At 45.8% G+C, this 24,040-nt stretch overlaps 1 long non-coding RNA gene across 1 annotated transcript in view; it reads right to left on the reverse strand.

Annotated features, from left to right (window-relative positions):
- Positions 1-278: 278 nt before the first annotated feature.
- The window catches only part of LOC148481595 (uncharacterized), a 90,656-nt gene continuing 66,894 nt past the window's right edge, over positions 279-24,040 (reverse strand). The window contains exons 3-4 of the long non-coding RNA XR_015871899.1: positions 21,538-21,626; positions 279-1,091 (exon numbers count right to left, since the gene is read on the reverse strand). This is a non-coding gene — a long non-coding RNA (uncharacterized LOC148481595). The remainder of the gene's footprint in view (positions 1,092-21,537; positions 21,627-24,040) is intronic.

Consider the following 24,040-nt stretch of genomic DNA (forward strand, 5'->3'; position numbering starts at 1 on the left):
CATTGTCCTGCCCCCCCTCTCAGCCTTGAGCCTATTACCCCCCCCCCCCCCCCCAAGTCCAGTCAGACTTTCCTGGCTTTTTTTATGTGGGTCTAGCCTTTTCAACATATTTTATGTAGTTACGGCTTATTTACATATACAAATCCATCCCCTCCCTGTCTACTTTGTCAGTACCGGGCCCCACAATTTCTGATGGCAGCCCTGCATACAGCACTCGGAACAAGATAAATTATATTAAGTAGTTATAATACAAACCAGAGTAAGAACACACCCAGAGAATTGTACTTAGCATATAGAACAATAAAAGTTGTACTGTGCAATTATCCATACATACAGATTAACAACACACACATAATTATTACCCATACATTCAGAGTAAGAACTGATAAAGTGCCATGCAGCATACAAACTGAGAGAAGTTGTAAAAAAAGGGGGGAGGGGATATGGCAGCAAAGGGATCTGGGCAAAACTGGAATCTAGCATATTGTGTTCTATCACATTCTGATGTAAAGATATTTATAAACCAAGACATATATGCCACACCATCAATGGTGCTAACCGATGTTAAGAAAACTCAGTCCTCAACCATCGATGACTAAACCATCGCTGGCTCTTACTCAATTGTTAAAAACTATCAACTACCGATGGTACAGCCTTCGATGGCCATCACTAATATGCACTGCTCCAGGGCCACAGGACTCCGGAGATCTAGACTGACGCAGTCACAGACAAAGCCCACCAGCAGAAGTTTCCACCTTCAAGGTACAAATTAAATATTGTTTACTATTGCTTCATACTAGAAATGTGCAGGCTCAGTTTTCTGAAAACTGAGCAACCCGAACTTTCCCAATCCAAGTGAATCCGAGCAGCGGCTCGGGTATTCAACCTTGCTCAGATTCCAAATCGTGATTCGGGTGCCATTTTACACTGACTCCAATCTGGGCTAATGTGGCTGCTGTGCTGTGTTCATCCTCTCTACCTCCAGTGACTGCCGCTCTGCTGTGTCCACTCTAGTCCTTGTGTCCAGTGGCTGCTGCTGTGTTCACCCACTACCTGTGACTCCACTCCACGCTGTTTGAATAGACTTGCACCTGTGACATCAAAAAAATAAAATTCAATAATTGTTTTTTTGTGCTGTTTGGTGTGCTTTATTTTGCTCAAGTGTGTATATAAGCCCTGTGGTTTCAGTCTACGCATGAGTACAGCTGCGCCATCAAAAAATATAATTGTACGTCCTGTTTTGTGCACGTGCATATATAAACCACACAGTGATCAGGGCATAGAGGGTCTAACTCAGGGCATCTAAAATAAAAAAACAATGTACAGTAATAAAGAAAAAAAACACCTCTAATAAAGGGAAAGTGTAGTACAGAAAAACGTAAAATTGCCAACATGTCATTCACCACACACAGTGGCAAGGAAAGACTGAGACCGTGGCCTTTATTTATGAGTGGTGGTTCTGCAAGTGTTAGTGAGGCATCTTCCTCCACCTCTCATGACGATGCAAGACCTTGTCACTCAGGGTGTAGAGGAGGTGTAAAAAAATGAAAACCACTAAGGCAGTAGAACAAACTGTGGTTTAGACACATAAATGTCACAAATCCCTGAGGAGAGTCTATGGGCCTCATTCAGAGTCGGTGGAAGTGGCCGCACGGTTGTACGCCACCGATGTTCGCTAAACTGCGCATGTGTAAAGTTCGCAATGCGCGTGCGCAAACTAGCCGCTATGATCAGAAATTTCTCTCTCCTTGAACACAGCCAGGTTGGTAGTTTGAGTGACAGATTGAGACGTTTGTGGGTGGTAACAGGGGAAGGTGCTTGAAAGCGGGGGAGTGGATATCTGAACGCAGGCGTGCCAAATTATGCGAACGGCGTTTTATGGGAGTGCACACGGTCTATGGGAGTGCATAATTAACAAAGTAGCGTCATGGCACATGTGACATGGGAGGTTTTTACACTGACATGATCGTAGCGCTTAAGAGAGGGTATGGTCAACCTTAAGCTCTACGACCAGTTCCGATGGTTCCCGATGGTCTCGATCAATCCTTATATGCCCGGAGATGACGTGTAAGGCGTACGAGAAGGCGGCGTATTTTTTGTCTTCCGGCCGAATCCTCCCCTTGGTCGGCCAGCTACCGATCCGAACTCAGGAACGCAACTTGCGAGAGAATCATTTGCATATCCGACCCCTTTTCCCGTACGACCGTGCGGCCGCTTTGACCGACTCTGAATAAGGTCCTAAGTGTGTCCACAAGTTTGAAGTGTCAGCCTGACCTTTCTGATACTGTTGTACTTGCAGAGAAGCCACAGTCCACCATTCCTGCTCCCTCTGCAAATGTGGGGATGAGCAGCACAAATAGAGCTGATGACATAGAAACTGATGACATGCCACAGAGGAAAAGCAAGAGGATGAGGGGGATATTTGTGGAGCTGACACCAGCACTAATGAGGATGTTGAGGATGAGGATGTTGTTTGTGTAAGTCAGGCACCAGTTTAAGCAGTTCTTGGCCATGAATAAAAGGAAGGCCATTGTCATGCCTGGGCATAGGACCAAAAAATGCACCTCTTATGTGTGGAATTATTTTTGCCCAAATCTTGACAACAATTGTCAAGCCATCTGTAGCATTTGTAAAACCACGATAAGCACTACTTAACCATCTAGGAACCTCCTCCCTGTTACATCATTTACAGCAAACTCATTAAAAGTTTTTAACAACATCAGTATCTGGTTCAATAAAAATAACAGCAAGCAGTCCAGCATCAGCTAGCTACCTTCTTTGAAGTTCAACTAGATCCTAGCACCTGCAATCTCTACTGCCAACACCTTCATCCTCAATATCCACAGCAATGATCAGAGGTAGTCATGCATCCATTAGTTAAGGTTAGGTGACTCCTTCCCTATCCAGGAATCATCAGAAGAATCCTTCAGCACTAGGCCTGCTGCTGCTGGATCTTCAGTATAGAAGGGGTACCAAGAAGACTAGTTTCAAATAACAGTTGACTGTGAAACAATCCTTTTCAAAGGGAAGCAAGTATGACAACTCTCACCCAGTCGCAAAATTGAATATTGAAACAATATTGTGAGCTGTGAGGTGGTCAAAATTAACTGAAAATTAGTGGAAATTAATGTTATAGAGGTAAATAATACTCTAAGAACAAAAAAGGCTAAAATTATGTGATTCTAGTTTTTTTGCCAATTTTTGGAAAAAAATGCATAACCAAACCAGTCACGGCAGTTTGGCAAAATCAAAACAGTGATGAATTAGAACCAAAACCAGCAAAAATGGTCCGGTGCACATCTCTATTCTATTGTACACTTTGACAATAATCACTCATATCAGTTCCTGTCTAAATGGAGCTTATAGTCTAAATTCCGTAATGCGCACACACTAGGATGTATTTATTTTTTTTTAGAAACCAATTAACCTACAAGTATGTTTTAGTACTTTGTGGAGTTAACCGAAGCCCCCAGAGAAAACCCACATGTAGAACATACAAACTGCACACAGATAGATCATTGGTGAGATTTGAACCCAGGACCCCAGTGCTGCAAGACAACAATGTTAACCACTGTCACCTTGTTGCCCAATTATAAGCATAAGAGGGCAACAGTACTGTCTGTATTTCATGTATCTGTGTTGAACCCTTGAGAGTTTTTAATATATTCACTAAAACTAACTTTCCCATGTTGAGTACCCCTTGAATAATGCAAAATTCAAGGGGTACTCAACTTGACCACCACCTATGAGCATGTTTAAAAATCAAGCAATGACTGAACTCAAATGTTATGTTATGGTTATTATTTTGGCAAAAGCACAATCAAGTATTTTAGTTCTTTTCTGTTTTGGATTTCTTTAGCAGACATGAGTCGGGAGTTCTACTTGGAACCTCAAAGTGATCTAAGGGCCTGATTCAGACCCACTCGCAAGCGGCTGTCCACTTGCAAGTGGGTCGATGTTGTGCACTGCGCATGCGCACGACGGCGGGAGCTCCGTCGTGCACATGCGCCAGACGCGACGAGCGAAGGACTTTCCTTCGCTCGTTGTGTCTGATCAAAGGGGGCGTGCTGTCGATGTCAGTGGGAGTGATTTTGGCTCTGATAGAGCCAAAATCACTCCGGGGCTTGCGGTTGAGAAACTCAACCGCAGGCTCCGGCTCGCAGTGGCGATGGTCAAGACCATCGCAGCCATCAAACTGCACGCTCGTATAGGCTGTGGGTGGTGACCCACAGCTATACGAGCGTCCAGGAGGACGCTCCATAATTATGGAGGGCGGCCCTCATTCAGAGCGTGCGCTCTGCTCAGAGCGTACGGCTCTGAATGAGGGCCTAAGTTAGGACTTGATTTGACTCAGAACCCCAAATTTCAAGTGTGTTTGATTTTCAGCAAAACCGAACGGCACATCTCTATAATAATGTTGTAGTGAATTACCTTCCTTCCTCTTTAGACGCAAACCCATGTATGTTGCATTGTACTGTAGCTGGTAAAATTTCACAGTAGTAATTTGTATTTTTAATTATGATAATGTATTCTAAATTAAATCTAACAGTTCATTTGTGAATATAACATACACATCCCCATTTACATGTGAGATTAGTCACTGATGGGAAATATTTACAATATAATTGGGCCAATTTAGATTCACATAAGTTTCAAGATAAATAGAAGCACTTTTGATGTCAACAGAGAGAAAAATGTAAATGCTCATTTGTTTTTGGAGCAGTGCTAATTATTAAATATTAAATAGATGACCGACCAACAGTATTTAAACCTATTTGGCAATGAAGCACTTTAACGTGTTAGTACAGCATTCGTACTGTAAAATAACTTAATTTTAGTTTCATTTTAATCATACTTGCCAACTCTCCCTGATTGTTAGGGAGACTCCCTGAAATAGTAGTAATCTTCCTGACTCCCTGAAGAGTCTAGCAATCTCCCTGATTGCACCCTACACCCATTATGTACCTGTTATATTAAAAACAAAACAGATATTTCCATCAAATGGGACCATTAGTATAATTTCCCTGCATTGGTTATAAGGCACAATGATCTCTATGGCTACTTGCGTTTTCTGAAAAGTATTAGGGATAAATTTACTAACAATCGAGATTGCTCAAGATGACAATCTCGGGTGATTAAGTCCTTTTTTTCCTGCATGCAAATTTACTAATGTCCCTCTTGGATGAGATGTCTCGATCGATTTCGTCCAAATCGGGAGAGATTGCCAACTGGACTTAAATCACCATTGGGTCAAGTTATCACCTAAAAGAAACATCTCTCAAATTTACCTAGAATCGGGATGACAAGCTCGGGTGAGATTGGAGAAAACTGTCAAAATCACTTTTCCATCTCTCAACCTCCTGAGCTGCGAGTTTGGCAGAAACATACACAAATCATTGTGATTTGTGTATCTTTCTTACTGTAAATAGTTAAAATTGGGTTAATTTTCTTTTAAAAATGACACCCCCCCAAAAAAAAAACATAACCAGCCCCGGACTTGTTAGCCTGTCCTGGTACCTAAAATTACAGGGAATAAAATGACCAGGGATCCACTGTAATTTAGGAACCAGCACCAGGCTGCAGGGCCTGTCCTGGTTTTAAATATAGGGGGAAAAAATTGCGTAGGGGTTCCCCTATATTTTAAACCAGCACCGGACCCATAATGACCAGGGTGTAATGCCACAGTCAGGAGACCCTATTACCGGGTCTACAGGGCCAAAGCATTCTCACCCAAAGTCGGACAGGCCAAGCCGGGGATCTCAGGGGAGGTGGGAACCCCAAGAAGGGGTCCCCCCCTCTCCCGAACACCCCAGGCTTTGTCTGAAGCGTCACCCCTGTAGCGGTGGGTATGGGGGTAATAATGTATAAAATATAAGAAAACTATTGTATTTTACAGTGGAACTACAGGTGCCAGCATGCCTGCCCTTTGGCACTTGTGGATCTACAAGTGCCAGCAGGCAGCCGGCACCCATACCTCCACTGTAATATAAATAGTTAAATAAAGACACAACATAAACACCGTATTTAGTACAAGTTTAATACACACATACCTCAATCACACATACTTACCTGTACCAGCTGGCTGGTCCACTTGTCCCCAAGTAGAAATCCGTGTGCATGGCCCTGCAAAAAAGATCGTATACTCACCTAAATCCTGGCGCTGCTCTCCGTAGCATCCAGGGTCATGTTAAAACAAAAAAACTACTTACCCGAACCATGCCGAACATGTGTAAGTATATGCTGTTACATATACTTACACCTCGCGAAATGACAGATGACCAAAATCATCTGTTATTTCTCACGGGCCGCTAGCCAATCAGCATCCGCTTTACATGTAGCGGCCGCCCATTGACTGGGCCCACGTGGAACCAGCATGCCCTCCAAACCTTTCCCTTACATGCACCTGAGCAATATTCCTGAAGTGATTGAGCAGCTACCAACATATATTACTGTCCTGAGAGGCATAGATGGGATGAGTGTTTGGAGGGCATGCTGGTTCTTGTAATGCCATTAGGAGGACTTAGGGTTGACTCCAAGGTAAGCTGGCTCTCAATTCAGGTATATTTCTATGTGCCATTATCACGTGGCCTTATATTGGGCAATGATATGACCCAAAATGGATATAGTTATCAGTTTTGGGGATGAGTTTGGGGTGTGGTGCCCCCTGGGGTTGGCGTGGATGGGCTGCTCTGGGGTGGCACCGTTTAACACATCATTTAGTACTTTAACACCTTCAAATTATATTTTTTTCTATATATATATATATATGAGAGAGAGATTTTTTTCCTTAGCTTTCAATTACACCTTTCACCTATGTATCACCTATTAACACATAGTTTTTGCTTTATTCTTATTAACACTTTAGTCTTTCACTGGTGTGCTTCCCTGGAGTGGCTTGCTTTCGCCGGATTTTTGGGGTTCTGCACCCCAGACTTTGACCAAATATTAGGGACATCCAGTATCAGAGAAGCAGTGACGTGGCCTGGAGGCTTAGCCATATTTATGATTTATGCAAATATATGCAACTGAGATCTCTGAATTATCCAACACCATGTAGCTGATTTCATTCTGAGTGCTGGGGGAATACTTTTTGCTGTGTCTCGAATAGAATAACCCTTCACTTACATGCACCCGAGTGATATTACTGAAGTGATTGAGCAGCTACCACCATATATTGAAGATCTAAAGATAGCTGACTGCAGGCACAGATCAATGAGATCCGTGATACAGGCATCTGTCTGAAAAAAAGAATTCAGAGATGCATGCACAGATCACTGCGATCCGTACGGCATGCATCTGAAAAAAAAAATCAATTAGAGACAGATGCATGGACGGGTCAGTGAGATCTGTGTTAAAAAAAATTAAAACCAATGAAATTTTTTCTTAAAAATATGGCGTGTCTCCTCCCTAAGGCACAAAATGCCCCGGGATTTTCACAGCCGGTCCTGGTTGTGAAAATACAAGGGACAAACGACATAGGGGTCCTCTTTTAGCACTTCCAGCACTGGAAATATAGGGGAAAAAAATGAGTATGGTTCCCCTGTAATTTCCATAACCAGCGCCAAACTTTTTCTACTGGGGGAATATAGCCACTGCTAGGGGACCTCTAGTCAGTCAAGGCTGGGGATCCCTGTGGAAGTGGAGACCACACCAATAAAGGAGTCCCCCTCTCCAGGGCACCTCAGGCCTAGGCTGATAGCCCGGGACTATCCCCGACACTCCTGGAGTGGTGGGTGCCAGGTTGATTATGTAGTGTGGTGCAATTGATAGTAGTACAAATATTGTCTTTTGCTGTGGAAATACAAGTCCCAGCAAGCCTCCCCCACATGCTGGCACTTGGAGAAGCACAAGTACTAGCATACGGGGCATTACGGACCTGCTGTTACCTATAGTTCCACAGCAAAAGCAATAATAAAAAAACACAGAATACACACACCGTAAAAGGTAAAACTTTATTAACACATACATGCACTCACATATGTACACACACACTATCTCACATACTCACCTCTGTATCCCTGTAGCCCACCGGTCCTCTTCTCCAATAGAATCCATAGGTTACTGTACCTGTAAAAATATATCCATAGTCATCTTCTCCTATGCCTGGATCACATCCTCTTCAGTCCAAAGTAGGCATCCCTGGTCTTGGCAAAAAAACAAATATTGTACGCGAGCCACCGAACTTAAACCACGTACACACTAGATGATTTGTCGGCCAATATGAATGATGATATCGTTATCGTTCATCATGGCCGATATCTTCCAGTGTGTATGTGGTGAATGACCAACGATGCATGGTCCCGCGGGTCGTTGATGAAATCTTTTGTCATCCGTACCTTGAGCCCAATTTCGTTGACGATATTGTTCGGTGTGTACAAGGTGAACGATAAACGATATAGAATCTACACATGCTTCTGTCTGTAAAAAAATAAAGACAGATGCACGCATGGATCAGTTAGATCCGCGATACTGTATATGAATCTGTCTTTAATAACATAAACACAGATGCAGGGACGGATCAGTGAGAACCGTCCATGCATCTGTTAAAAGAAAAAAAAAGAATAAAAGTGTTATTTTTTTTTTAAAAACGGCATGCTCCCCTCACACCCAATGATCAACCAGCACCGGGCTTTGGATACCCAGTCCTGGTTGTGCTCAAGTATCAAGCACAACTAGCACTGGCCTTTTCAAAACCAATCCTGGTTGTCAAAATATGGGGGACAAACGACTCAGGTGTCCCCCGTTTTTAGCGCAACCAGCACTGGGCTCTGAGCTGGTCCTGGAAATATAGGGGAAAAAAATGTGTAGGTTCCCCCTGTATTATCCAGAACCAGCACCAGACTTTTTCATGCGGAGGGCTAATGCCACAGCCAGGGTAGCCCTTTCACCGGGTCCCCTGGCCGAAGCATAAACCCTGACTGCTAGTCATCCCAGGCCGGGGATCCCTGGGGACCCCCACAATAAAAGGGTCCCCCTCTCCAGGGCACCCCAGGCATAGGTTGATAGCCAGGGCTATTCTCTGCACCCTTGGAGTGGTGGGTGCCTGGGTGATTTGTGTAAAAATGTGGTGCAAGTAAAGAGTTAAAATATTGTCCTTTGTAGTAGGACTACAGGTCCCAGAAAGTCTCCCCTGCATGCTTGTACTTGGAGAACCACATGTACCAACAAGCGAGGCATTAAGGCCCAGCTGGTACCTATAGTACCCCTTTTACATGGCTGTCGCCTCCACCTGGACTTCCACGGTGTCTTCACCAGGGGGCATCTTCTTTCTTCGGCAGCTCTTCACTGTTGCCTCCTTGTCATTGGACTGCCATGCCGTTGCCTCATGCTGGCTTATATAAGCCAGTCGAGGGGGCAAGGCGGTGGCAGCACGAACAGTGATTGACTTGCAGGGGCCATCTTTTAAAAAAAAAAAATGTTGCTACAGCGCCATTTTTGAAATGAGCACGGAAGCAACCTTAAGTTACTTTTGCGGTTCTCACCATTGAAGGCAATAGTGAGGTCTGCTCATTGGCTGAGAGGTGGAATGCTCACCTCTCTCAGCCAAAGAGCACTCCGCAATGGGATTTCTATAGTGAAATCCCGCTGCAAAGTCGTCATTCAGGTAGTACTGTCCTTAGAGGACAGTACTGCACAAATGACGGCCTGTCCTTAGAGGACAGTACTAAAGTCCACTGGTCTGTGTACTTCTTTTTTTGCCAATCCCGAGGATGCCTACATGGAACGAAGAGGACCTGATCCACGCATAGGAGGAGGCGAGTATGGATTTTTAATTATGGGTACCCTATGGGTTATCTCTTTGGACAAGTGGACGTGATTGGCTTCAGGGATACATAGATGAGTATGTGAGATACTCATCTATGTATCTATGTACTCATCTATGTGAGATAGTGTGTACATGTGTGTGTGCATGTATGTTTTAATAAAAGTTTACTTTCAATGGTGTATGTGTCTTGTCTTTATTTTAATAATAAGAGTTATGGTAGACTTAGCTTTGATAACTTTTTCTTCGAAGTCCATAGGTTCCACAGGAACTATCTTGGGGGATACTGTATGTGGTTTGGAGGAAACCAGGCACCAAACAGTCTACGTTTTCTGATCCCAGGATGCACTGGATCCTCTCCCACATATACCCTGCCTCTGGCCAGAGGTCCTCAGTTTGTAAACAAGCCCATTGGAAGGAGAATTAAAGTGGAAAAGGAAGTACAGATTACACTAGAAACACTCATACAAAAAAGAGGGAATCAGTGACAAGAAAGAGCAGATCCCACTGAAGCCAGGTGCATCAGGGAGGATGCCCTGTGGACCCTATGGACCTCAAAGAAAAAGAGTTATCAAAGGTAAATCTACCATAACTCTTATTTTCTTCTTCAGGATCCACAGGGTCCACAGGAACTACCTTGGGGATATCCTAAAACATTTCCCTTAAGGGTGGGCACGCTCCTGAGCCGACAGGAGGATCTGCCCCCCAAAGGAAGCATCCTGGGAGGCAAAAGTATCAACTGCATAGAATTTTATAAAGGTATGGGTGGAAGACCAAGTGGCTGCCTTGCACAGCTGTTCAGCTGAGGCACCATGTCTAACTGCCCAAGAAGGTCCCACAGACCGAGTTGATTGTGCTGTCACCCTGCTGAGAACAGGGAGATCAGCCTGCATACAAACTTGAGAAATAGTCATACACAGCCACCGAGCCAGAGTCTGCTTGATAGCTGGCCAACCACGTTTGTGAAAGCCATACAAAACAAAAAGTGCATCTGATTTCCTGATGTAGTTGGTATGATCCACATGGATGCAAAGGGCTCGAACTACATGCAATGAAGCTTTACCAGCAGAAAGGCCTGAAGACTTGAAAGCTGGTACAACAATTTCTTCATTTATATAAAAACGGGATACCACTTTTGGAAGGTAGCCTGCCCGCGTATGTAAGACAGATATATCCTAGTGGAAGATCAAATGTGGGGGGTGACACGAAAGTGCTGCCAAATCAGAGACTCTGCGAGTTGAGGCGATAGCAAGGAGAAAAAGTGTCTTTGCTGTCAAGCACTTGAGGTCCACTGAGGGGGTGCCTGTAACACCCTGAGAACCAAAGACAAATCCCACAGTGCCACCGGAGGAACAAAAAGTGGTTGCAGATGGAGAACACCTTGCAAAAACGTTCTATCATCCGGCAAGGAAGCAATTCTATGCTGAATCCAAACTGACAGCGCAGAAGCCGGTGTGGCCAGGCAGAGGGAGACCAAGGTCTAATCCAGCCTGGAGAAAAGCCAGAACTCGAGGGATCCTAAAAACCTTAGGATCAACTTTTCTATGGGAACACCATAGAAAAAAGGTATGCCAACTTCTGTAATAGATGCGGGCAGAGGAAGGCTTTCTCGCCGCAAGCATCATATGATTCGAAGAGTTGGTAAACCCTTTGGCTCTTAAAATGGAAGACTCAAAAGCCAAGCTGTCAAAGACAGACAAAGTAGGTCCGGATGTAGGCAGGGACCCTGCACTAGCAGATCCGGCCGTAGAGGAAGTGTGAGCGAAGTATCTATGGAGAGACACATCAGGTCGGTGAACCAATGGCGCCTGGACCATGCCGGAGCTATTAGAATCACCCTCCCGCCCTCTTGTTTGAATTTTCTGAGAATTCTTGGTAGAAGAGGGAATGGAGGAAACATGTAAGCCAACCTGAAATACCACCTAACTGATAACGCATCCAAAAAGGCAGCTGAGGGGTCTCTTGTCCTGGACCCATACCTGGGGACCTTGTAATTGTGTTGTGAGGCCATGGGATCCACATTTGGTAGTCCCCACTTGTCCAATAGGATCTGGAAGACCTCCGGGTGGAGAGCCCATTCAATAAGCCTTCTTCCCAGTTGTGGACTCCTGGGATGAATATTGCTGAAGTTGCTGGTAGATGACATTCTGCCCAAGTCAGAATGTTTGCCACTTCCCGCATGGCTGCCCGACTTCGCGTGCCTTTCTGATGGTTGAGGTAGGCTACCGCAGTCGCATTGTCGGACTGGATCTGGACAGGCCTGCCCTGGAGGCCTCATGCTAGAACCAGCACCCTGTATACTGCCCGGAGTTCCAAGATATTTATGGGCAGGTGATTTTCCTTAGATGGTAACCTTCCCTGGAAAGTCCGATAACTTGTTGCCATGCTCCATCCTCGAAGACTGGCGTCTGTGGTGAGGAGGACCCACCTTGGCTTCCACAGAGGGTGACCTTTGTTTAGATGAGCCGTCGGAAGCCACCAGGCAAGGGAGAGCTGAACCTCTGGGGAGAGAAGGATCATCTAAGACTTTATCCACTGATATTGACCACTCCAACGAGACAGAAACAATAGCTGCAAGGGCCTGGAGTGGAACTAGGCGTGTTCCACCATGTCAATTGTGAAAACCATGGACCCCAGGACCTGCATTGCTGAGTGGACTGATATTTTTTGATTGTGGAGCAATTTGTGCATCAACAAATGTAGAGAGAGCTGAAACCTTTTTTTACTGGCAAAAAGATCCTCTGCGCCTGAGAATCCAGGAGCACTTCCAGATGTATCATCCGCTGAGTTGTATAAAGTGATGACTTTTCCAATTGACAATCCAGCCATGCTCATTTAGGCAGGCCACTGTCAGCTGGAGATAATGATGTAAAACATCCTGAGATTGTGCCAATATTAGGAGGTCGTCCAAGTATGGTAGTATTCTGACCCCTTGTCATCTGAGATGAGCCATCATGACTGCCATTATCTTGGTAAACACCCGAGGAGCTGAGGACAGACCAAAGGGTAGAGCCTGAAATTGTTAATGTTGCTGACAAACAGTAAATCATAGAAACCTATGATGGGATAGTGCTATAGGCACATGCAGCTATGCATCCTGTATGTCTAGGGAAACCATAAAATCCCCAGGTTCCATTGCCAGTACAATTGACCGTAGGGTTTCCATACAGAATTTGGGTACATGAATAAATTTGTTGAGATGCTTTAGATTCAGGATTGGGGTGATGAGACCCATTCGGTTTCTGAATCAAGAACAGATTTGATTAATATCTGCTTCCCTGTTGAGCCAAGGTAACTGGAATGATAACCCCTGAATCTAGCAAAGTCTGAATGGCTTCCTGGGGGGCCAGGGCCTTGACAGAGTTTGATGGAGGATTTGTGCAAAAAAAGTCCTGGGGTGTATGTCGCCGGAAGGTGCATATCCTTGAGAGACCACTTCTCTGACCCAGGCATCTGTTGTTGTCTGATGCCAAGTGTCACAAAACTGAAGAAGTCGGCCCCCCATCCTGAGGTTCCCCAGGGGGAGGCCCGCCCTATCAGGCTGAAGGTTTGTCGTCCAGCTTGGTAGCTCTGACCAGATAGGGGACATCCACAGAGGCATGACAATCCTCCTCCTCAGATACAGATTCCGAGGAGGTACCATGTGCAACATACAATTCATCAGATGATGCATCTGAGTCTAAAGGCTGGGCGGAATGATGGGATGACCTCTTCCATCCCAGAACATTAGTGGTTACCAGTCTATCCGCTTGTCTATGTTGTAGAGTGGCAGACTGTTGAACCATACTCTGTGAAGAATGAGCATAAGCATCCACCCAAGATGGATGTATAGGGGGTACACACATAGCAGGTTGCAGCTGCTGTGGAAATCCCATAGTAGGAGGCAGTTTAGGTGCCATCAAATGGTCCACTAAATGCATTAGAACCTGCAAAAAAGAGGACACCCACGGTGGCTCTTGCGCAGGAGCTGGTACACTAGGTTGGTGTGGTGGAATCTTATAATATGAAAAACACAAACCATCCTGTATGAAATCCTGAGGTGACATGACTGCTTGACAGGATTTACATGATACTAGCACCGGGGCCGAAGCCTCATGTTTCCTTTTGGCCTTAGACATATAAGGTGCAAAGGTACAAAGTAATGCAAACGTGACTTTAGTCCTTTTTGAATTCACTAACATTAGTGAAAGTGAAACTTTACAGAAAACCAACCCCAACACGTGGACAGAGGGATGAGGAAAAACAACAGTGATAGAAATAGCTGACAATAAAACACAGCAGCACTAGCACAAAGTCACATACAATGCAGATACAACCTTTAGTTGCAATGGGCTCTGAATCAACTACTCAAAACCCTAACAGAGGTGATTGATTTGATTTTTCCATAGCCTGGCGTCTGAGTCGGGGGAGGGGTTGCCGGGATGAGAGCTTACCTCCCCTATGCTGCTCAACCAATTGGGAACGCTGGCCTCCCAGCAATAGAATGTGTCTGAAGCTCGTCCCCAGCGCCAGGCGATAAGGCCCCGGTGGTCTAGTTTGGGAGCATACAGAACCAGGCCCTCACTGTAACAGCATGCATACATTTCCCACGCTGGAAGCAAGGACCACCTTGCTCTTACCTGACTTCCCCGTGTCCTCTGGTTGCAGTCCAGGTCGCGGCATCGTAGCTAGCAAGCTCCACCGTGACCCTGCCGAAATCACCAGACCACACAGATTACTGGCATTGCGGCGCCGGCGGGGGTAGATTTGAGTCGCAGCACAGGCATCTTATAAGATGCCCTGCTGCTAAACTCATGGAGAATAAAAAAAACAAAACTTAAAACAAAACTTGGGACTACCTCAGTCCCGTCTGTTATAATGGTTTGTCTCCTGCCGCACCAAACGTCAAAACTGAGGACCTGTGGCCGATGGGGAGGTATATATGGGGGAGGACCCAGTGCATCCTGGGACCGGAAAGCATTGACTGTTTGGTGCCTGGTATCCTCCAAACCACATATTCCACAAAGTAGTTCCTGTTGACCCTATGGATCCTGAAGAAATTTCTTTTGTTGTGGAACTACAGGTACCAGCGGGCCAGTAATGCTCTGCATGTTGGTACTTGTGGTTCTCCAAGTACCAACATGCGGGGGAGGCTTGCTGTGTCCTGCAGTTCCACAGCAAAAGACAATATTTTTACTATCATCAAATGCACCACACTATACACAATCAACCCGGCACCCACAAGCCAGGGGCTATCAGCCTGGGGTGCCCTGCAGAGGATACCCCTTTATTGGGGGAGTCACCAGCCCCCAGGGATCACCAGTTTGGGTTGACTAGCGGTCAGGGGTGATTCTTCGGCTGGGGGACCCGGTGAAAGGGCTCCCCTGGCTGTGGAATTACCCACCCACTAGAAAGGGTCCGGTGCTGGTTCTGGTAAATACAGGGGAACCATACGCATTTTTTCCCCTGTATTTCCAGAACCAGGACCGGCTCAGAGACCAGGCTGGTTGCGCTTACTACAGGGGACCTTGTTTGTTTTTAGTAGAACCGGTACTGGGACTCCAAAGCCCGATGCTATTTGTTCTTTTTTTTTGGGGGGGGGGGTGTAAGCCGTTTTTATTTTTTTACATAGGTTTTCATTTTTTTTAAATACAGAAGCACAGACGGATCTCACTGATCCCATCATGGATCTTCCTGATCCGAGCCTGCATCTGGCTGCTTCTACCTCCCCCGGATCCTGAAGCCTGCGCCACCACCGCCTGCACTGCCGCCCGAACCACCGTCGCTAACGCCTGCTACCTTTCCCAGGTCCCAGCTGCCCGCTTCCTTCCCCCGAGTCCCACCACCTCTACTGCCTGCACTGGCCAGCCATTTTGGTGCACCCAAGTGAAGCTACAGTGAGTACACCTGCTGAAGGCACCAGCTGAGGCTGCGCAACAAATTGAAGCTTCCTATCTGTATAATGGCGCATTTGTGAGGTAATAGTTTAAAAACTGTAACTTTCTAATTTACGTGAACCCCAAAAGCACCTACACTGGAACAATAGCTACCTAATAAAACAAACCCCAAGTCTGAATTTACCCCCTACCCTGAGTTATGCCTTCCCAAATATCCCCCATAGAAAACAGCAGAAAGTGGGCCTAATTGAGAGTGTCAGAAAAAACTGACAGTTGGAACCTTAGATTATTCCCAAATCCCCATATTTTATGTTTTTGCCCTGGTGCATGCAGCACCAAGCGACAGTTCTCCCATAGGTTTTGACGTGAAGTCCCTTAAGCACCATGCCCCCCCGCCTCGGGAGTTCTCTATGGGAGAATTCAGTTTTTTTCGATTCAGCCTTAATATAAGGGCATGAGAAGGCTGGCCCGGATTCAGAGCAAGCGCTCTGTCAGAGCGTCCGGCTCTGAATCAGGCCCAGAGTAAGTATCTACACTTTTATAGAATGTTTAAAACTTGTAAATACTTCATTATGTACCTTCAGTCACTGCTTCGGCATCCAAAACCACAATGTTTAGACTTGTGGATCCTGGGCTGGAGAAGGCCGCCCAATTTGAGCCCGGTGAGGAGGAGGATTGGAAGGATGTTGGCCAGAGGAGAAGGTCTGGACTGGGTTAGGAGTTTGAGCTGGGGAGGGAGTCTCTCGATCTCAGCTTTATAATCTGACAAATTCTGCACCACCAGGGCTCCACCCTTATCCGCTGGTCTAAAGATCAATTCATTGTTATTAGCTAGCCTTTGGAGTGCTGCACGTTCTGCTCGACTCATATTGTTCCTAATAGGGGGTGCTTTAGCAATCTCTTCGTTAAACTCCTGGTTTAACATACGAGCAAATGTGTGAATGGAAGCATTAAAAGACTGTGGTTCAAAGGAGGATTTAGGCTGGAGTCTTGCCAGAGCATGTGGTAAAGGGGGAGTTAAGTATGGATTAAGGGGTATTTTTGCAAAATATTCTTTGAGTTTGAGCTGACGGTGTAATCAATTATGCTCAATTTTCCAATTCAATTCTTCAAAGCGGCATATCGGGACAAATGATATTCACTTAGCCAAAACCTGAGTTTCAATAGATGATAATTCATATGTGGAGATATTAACCACTAGGTTTTCCTCGGACAGAGAGGTCTTTTGTAAAGGTCCTTTGCCTCGCCCATTGGTGCCCCCATCTGGTGTAAGATCTCTTTTTAAGCCCCCTCCTGCCTTTGTTGCTCGTCTGAGTCGGGGGAGGGGTTGCCGGGATGAGAGCTTACCTCCCCTATGCTGCTCAACCAATTGGGAACGCTGGCCTCCCAGCAATAGAATGTGTCTGAAGCTTGTCCCCAGCGCCAGGCGATAAGGCCCCGGTGGTCTAGTTTGGGAGCATACAGAACCAGGCCCTCACTGTAACAGCATGCATACATTTCCCACGCTGGAAGGAAAGCAAATATATTCTTAAACAGGTGCGCAATTTATTAGGTGTCAAGGCAGCCCTCCTTTCTCATAAGGGACACCACATCCCCACAACTCAATAATCCATATAAAACTTTAAGAAAGCAGTGGTGCCAAGGAGACCCACAAGATGTCAAAAAAGTGAATTAAAACCAGATATTTTATTCACACGAATGAAAAATAAATACAAAGTGCTTCAGAATATAACTGCCGATATAAATGACTGATAGGTCTCCAGGTAGTGACTACCAATATAGTCATCAATTAATAAGTAAAAAAATAAATAAATACAAAGTGCTTCAGTATAAAACTGCCAATATGGATAAATGAATGGTAGTTCTTCAAATTATGACTACCAATATAGTGTTGTGTTTGTAGGTGCTGGAGGAGGATCATCTGGTGTGGGATCAGGCACACTTTTTTCAGCCTCATCTGGAAGTATATCCACTACTTCAATTTCTGAAGCAACTCCAAAACCAAATTCGTCCAGAAATTCATGTATATCAAGCATGCAGTCCTCAGTGGCCTCCTCAGAATCCATGACTGCAAATGTTTAAAAATCTGGCATTGCTATTTATAGTAATCTGCGTACGCGCCTGCTACTGTGCGCCACTCCCACGCAGTGCACTACGCAATGCACAAGCGACTAACATACCCTTTAAAAGCGGCCCTCACAATTCCAAACACTTTCCCAAGGTGCTGCGTAGTGTTGGTGCTGAGCTCTCCGATGCGTTCTTTCTTTTTAAGAATGTTCCAAACAGTTGATTTGGCCACACCTAATGTTTTTGCTATCTCTCTGATGGGTTTGTTTTGATTTTTCAGCCTAATGATGGCTTGCTTCACTGATAGTGACAGCTCTTTGGATCTCATATTAAGAGTCGACAGCAACTGATTCCAAATGCAAATGTCACACCTAGAATCAACTCCAGACCTTTTACCTGCTTAATTGATAATGAAATAAAGAGGGAATAGCCCCTACCTGTCCATGAAATAGCTTTTGAGTTGATAGTCCCATTACTTTTGGCCCCTTAAAGTGGGATGCACATATAGAAACCGTTGTAATTCCTACATCGTTCACCTAATTTGGATGTAATTACCCTCAAATTAAATCTGAAAGTCTGCAGTTAAAGCACATCTTGTTTGTTTCATTTCAAAGCCATTGTGGTGGTGAATAGAGGCCAAAATATGAAAATTCTGTCAATGTCCCAATATTTTTGCACCTGACTGTATATATGGAAATATATATCTATATATATTGAGAGCAACAATATTTAATTTGACTAACAAAGTTGGGGGAAGTCCAATTTGCTTACTCCAGCCTATATAAATTAGCAAAGGGTGTAGGTCATCACAGAACCACCTCAACACGTTTAGTCACGTGCCCACTGGCTGGACTTCATATATATATATATACCCACGCACAAGAATATAAGGTCCGGCACTTCTCTAAGTCAAATACGTATGCCCTGGTGCCTTCTGCAAAGATGATGTTTAAGCTTTGGTTGCCTGGGTGACTGAGCGTCCCGGACAACTCGGTGTCGATGAAGTCATCTTCTGGCCATACCGGAAGTTCTCCGGGGCGTCATAAACTTGGCGGTGCTGGGGACGTCCTCCTTCAGGAGCGGGCTTCTCCCTCTTATCCTTTATAAGGTAAGAACGTCACCTTTTCACTTGTTGCTCACACCTTGACAAAGGGGCTACGGGCCCCGAAACATTGGTACATGCTGTGACATTTTGAATACACATTTTTGACCTTCACAAGACCCTGAGTGCCGCTGACTTTTGTTAAGCTTATATATATTATAAGGGCACAGTCGTGCCCTTATATTAAGGCTGCATCTAAAAAAAGGGATTTCTCCATAGATAATTCTGGAGGGAAGGGGGGGGGGTATGGTGTTTAAGGGGCTACACTTCAAAAGCTATTGTAGGTACAGAGCTGAAATTTGGCCTGGGCAGGTAGAACTGTCGCTCGGTGCTGCATGCCAAATTTCAGGGCAAAAACATAAAAAATTAGGATTAGGCAGTAATCTAAAGCTCCAACAGTCACTTTTTTCTGACATTCTCAATTAGGACTACTTTTCTGCTGTAGTCCATGTTTTTTTGGGGGGAATTCATAACTCATGTTCGGGGGCGAATTTAGACGTGGGGTCTGTCTTATTAGGTAGCTATTGTTCCAGGCTTTTGGGGTTTAGATCATTGAGAAAGTTACAGATTTTAAACTATTACCTCACGAATGCCCCTTTATATAGATAGGAATACATATATAAATTAGGGATGTGCAGGCTCGGATAGGCTCGAGTTTGCACGTGGAGTTCGGATTTTTCCCTCCAAAAAAACGGAACTCAGAACGAGGCAAAACGTCATCTTACATGGACGAACATCATCATTCCTGGTCTTTTGTCCAGGAATGATGATGTTCGTCCATGTAAGATGACGTTTTGCCTCGTTCTGAGTTCCGTTTTTTTGGAGGGAAAAATCCGAACTCCACGTGCAAACTCGAACCTATCCGAGCCTGCACATCCCTAATATAAATATATATACAGTATATATTCCATAGACAAAAAACCTTACGGTTTCACATGTCCCATTAAGGCTTCTTGGACATGATCTGAAATTTCACAAAACCTATTGAATTTCTACCACTCAAACTCCAAAAAGCAATGAAATTATGATCATTAAGGCTGACGCCTTAATGGACGTGTTCCTTGCATAATACAGATATGGAATGCCATAACACCATGTGGTTAACTGCAGATTCAGCACTCTCACAGAGTGAGATTGCTGTCACTCACAAAATGGTGGAGCTGCTAATTCACAGAATTGTGTGCTCATTGGAATATACACATGCAGTCTATGCAACTGAGGTCTGAACAGTTATGTGGCACACACATCCCACTCAGTGCCCACAATCTTCTCATTCGTTGTTGTGGTGGACGAATGCATCTGTGAGACTTTTGGAGGGAGTCAGGAATAAAGAGCAGCCATTTATTCAAGTATCTACAACTGAGTTCATTAAGGACAGATAAAAGACAGGAGACATTAACTTTGTCACTTGGTACAGTCCAATTGCAGCACTGCTAGGAGAATTGATACCTGCAACCACAGTAATTATCCCGGGCACCATTTGCAAACATTGACTTCTCTTTAGACAATCTCTTGCATGCAACAGAAGGGTAGGCAAAATTGTCCTTGTTTGTGCACAAACTAACTGAAGGTTATTTTTGCTTCACACTTGCCAGTATGGCCCGTATTCAATTTGAGGCGTTAAGTCCGGATTCGCGGTAATTTACCGCCTATGACATCATTATCGACTGTTTAAGTTTTCCTCCGTATTCAATTTGAAAGACTTTCCGCCTAGGCGTTAAGTCAATGCAATGTAATAGGCGGTAAAGTATCGCCTATGAATGGCAGGCGTTAAAAAGTGCAGAATTGGGGTTTTGGGGTGCAACATTTCGGGAACCCCCGTGCAGCCTACAGACAGTCCCCCAAAGGTAATCTGTGTCAAAAAAATGTAAATCAAAAATTAAGGGCACCCCAAAAATTTACTTTGAAAAAGGGGGTGAAAAAAAAAAAGTTGGGGTACAAACTTAAAAAATAGCGAACTTTACTCTCGGGGGGTCGCCAAGTATGCCCCAAGTATTTTTTTTGTTGCAGGTGTTTGCGGCAGGTGGGTTTTTCATGTTTTTTTTAAGTCACTTTAGCAACTTTAAAATATGCTGAACTCCATTTTTAAGTGCCCCAAATTTGATGCCCGTAGTTGTTTTGCCCCCAAAAAACTTCTAAATGCTCTTCTGCATCACCTTATTCAAAGCCGCATTTATGCACCAGCCGCGGCTATTACAAACCCTGACTTCCTTCAGTAGTAAAAAATGGGGGTACCCATAGTGATCCCCCATGTCTACACATCTTTAGGGGGGTTCCTAGAATATTTCCCGAAAATTCCCGTTTTTTTTAAGCTGTAAAAAAAATTTGTAAAAATTTACAAAAAAGGGGGGGTCCACTGATTTTACAAAAAAAATTAGATAAGGTCCCCCCCAAAAGCCAAACCAGCCCCAGGCTTGCCAGCCAGTAGTGGTTTCTAAAAATACGGGGAACAAAATGTGTAGGATTCCACCGTATTTTAGAAACCAACACCAGGCTGCAGGGACTAGTGCTGGTTTTAAATATTGGGGGCAAAAAAGACGTGGGGTACCCCCTATATTTAAGACCAGCACCAGTCGTGGACCCCCCCTTTTTTGTAAATTTTTACAAATTTTTTTTACAGGTTAAAAAAAAAACGGGAATTTTCGGGAAATATTCTAGGGACCCCCCTCGCATTTTGCGAGTGGCTCTAAATGAGGGCCAGTGTGTGTGAATGGTATGTGTGCACATACCTGCTCCTTCTGCAGGAATCTGCCTCCTCCCGTCCGGCTCTCAGGCTTTGCTGCTGGTGTTGGTGCGTCCTCGGACCTGTGCTCCTGATCTGTGGGACACACAGAGACATAGTTACACATTAATACAGTCACACACTAATATACACACATAGGACCTCATTCAGAGGCGGTCGCAAGAAGCGATCGCTCTCTCTGAATGAGGGCGGGCGCTTCTTTTGTTTTTGTGCGGCCTTCTGGTCGCAAGCTAAGCTGTGGGTTACCACCCACAGCTTAGCTAGCGACCATCTGGGCTTGCGACCAGACCCTAAGGTTGGGTCTGGGCACTCGCAGCCCCAGGGAGCTTTCTCCTCTGATGGAACAGGAAGCTCCCCACTGGCATCATGATGATGTCAGTGCGGGCACCCACAAAACAGTAGGCATTCATTAAGGAATGCCTCAGTTTTGGAAACCACCCCCACGGCTTGCTTACAAAAAGGGGCGAGCTGTCGATCAAGTGAGCGCAGGGCTACCCATTGACCCGGTTGCGAGCACATCGATGCTTGCGACCGGGTCTGAATGACCCCCATAGTCCCACACTAATATACACACATATAGTCACACATTAATACACTGTCACACACTTATACACACATACAGTCACACACTAATATACATACAGTCACACATTAATGCACAGTCATACACTAATATACACATACAGTCACACACAGTGGTCGAAGTGGGAATTTTGGAGTGGGGGTATGGAGGATCACTGTGTGCGTCGAAGGCGCACCCAAAAAATGGGAGTGGCCATGTGTCATGAGGGGCGTGTGAATGTATCATAAGGGGGCTTTACCCCTCTTGATACATTGTCACGCCCCTCATGTTGTGTTGAGGGTGGTTAAATATTGTTTCTTCAAAAGGTAAAAAGAGATGGTTTATTTTAGAAATAGTGACATCAGCAAATCATTAATTCAGATAAAGAAAACAGGAGCTCTGCCAGGGTGCTGCTGGTGTCTGTATGTGTGTGGGGTGCTGCCGGTGTCCGCGTGTGTGAGGGGTGCTGCCGGTGTCTGCATGTGTGAGGGGTGCTACTGGTGTCTGCGTATGTGAGGGGTGTTGCCGGTGTCTGAGTGTGTGATGTCCAGCTGCTTGAGGGGTGATTGCAGGAGGGGTGGGTGCGGGCAGAGGGGACTGAATGTGTGGCAGGTGATTGTGAAGGGGTGGAGGGGATAACCTCGGGATGGAGGTTCAGGGAAAGGAGACAAAGGACCTCATACAGAGTCTCTCGCTAGATGCGATCGCTCGCCCCCAGCGTATGCAAATTTGTCAAAGTGACGCCACGGAAAGCGATCGCTCGCTAAGGCATAAGCACGCCCACCATGTCTTAGCAAGCGGCCAGCGTACGCCCAATCGCACAGGAAGAGCTGCCCACCAGCACACGTCATCTCTGAAGGTGTCTGTGTTTGTGTGGGGTGCTGCTGGTGTCTATGTAGGGTTGTGCTGCTGGTTTCTGTGTGTGTGGGGGGCTTCTTCTGGTGTCTGTGTGGGGTGTTGCTGGTGTCTGCGTGTGTGTGGAGTGCTGCCGTTGTCTGCGTGTGTGAGGGGTGCTGCTGGTGTCTGCGTGTGTGTGGGGTGCTGCCGGTGTCTATGTATGTGTGTGGGGTCCTACCAGTGTCTGCGTGTGTGTGGGGTGCTGCCGATGTCTGTGTGGGGTGCTGCTGGTGTCTGCGTATGTGAGGGGTACTGCTGGTGTCTGCGTATGTGAGGGGTACTGCTGGTGTCTGCGTATGTGAGGGGTACTGCTGGTGTCTGAGTGTGTGATGTCCAGATGTTTGAGGGGTGATCGCAGGAGGGGTTGGTGCGGGTAGAGGGGACTGAATGTGTGGCTGTGGGGAAGGTGATTGTGAAGGGGTGGAGGTTATAATCTCGGGATAGAGGTACAGGTCTGAAGGGTTTTTTTTTTTTACCGGCCTTCTTGCGAGCGGCCAGGTGATGGTCGCAATGGTCCCGACCATTGGGCTTGCGACGAGACCCTTGTGGTAGGGTTTCGTCTGCCACAAGCCCCAGTGAGCTTCCGGCTAATAGAATCAGGCCCAAAGTCCAGCTGTAGGCAGGGGAAACTGTGCGGCTGAGGGGGATGATCGCGGGGGAGTGTGTGGGCAGCCGCAGGGAAGATTAAATGTGCAGCTGTGCCTGGGGGTAAGTGATCATGGGGGAGTGTGTGGCCAGCCACAGGGATGATGGATTGCGCAGCTGTGCCTGGGGGTGGGGAGTGATCGCGGAGGAGTGTGTTGGCAGCCGCAGGGAAGATTGAATGTGCGGCTCTGCATGGGGGAGGGAGTGATAGTGGGGGAGTGTGCGGGCAGTCGCAGTGATGACAAAATGTGCGGCTGTGCCTGGGGGGGGGAGTGATAGCGGGGGGAGTGTGCGGGCAGTCGCAGGGATGATGAAATGTGTGGCTGTGCCTGGGGGGGTGTGATAGCGGGGGAGTGTGCGGGCAGTCGCAGGGATGATAATGTGC

This window comes from Taudactylus pleione, unplaced genomic scaffold (assembly GCF_031769625.1).
Source record: "Taudactylus pleione unplaced genomic scaffold, aTauple2 ptg000573l, whole genome shotgun sequence".
NCBI lineage: Eukaryota > Metazoa > Chordata > Amphibia > Anura > Myobatrachidae > Taudactylus > Taudactylus pleione.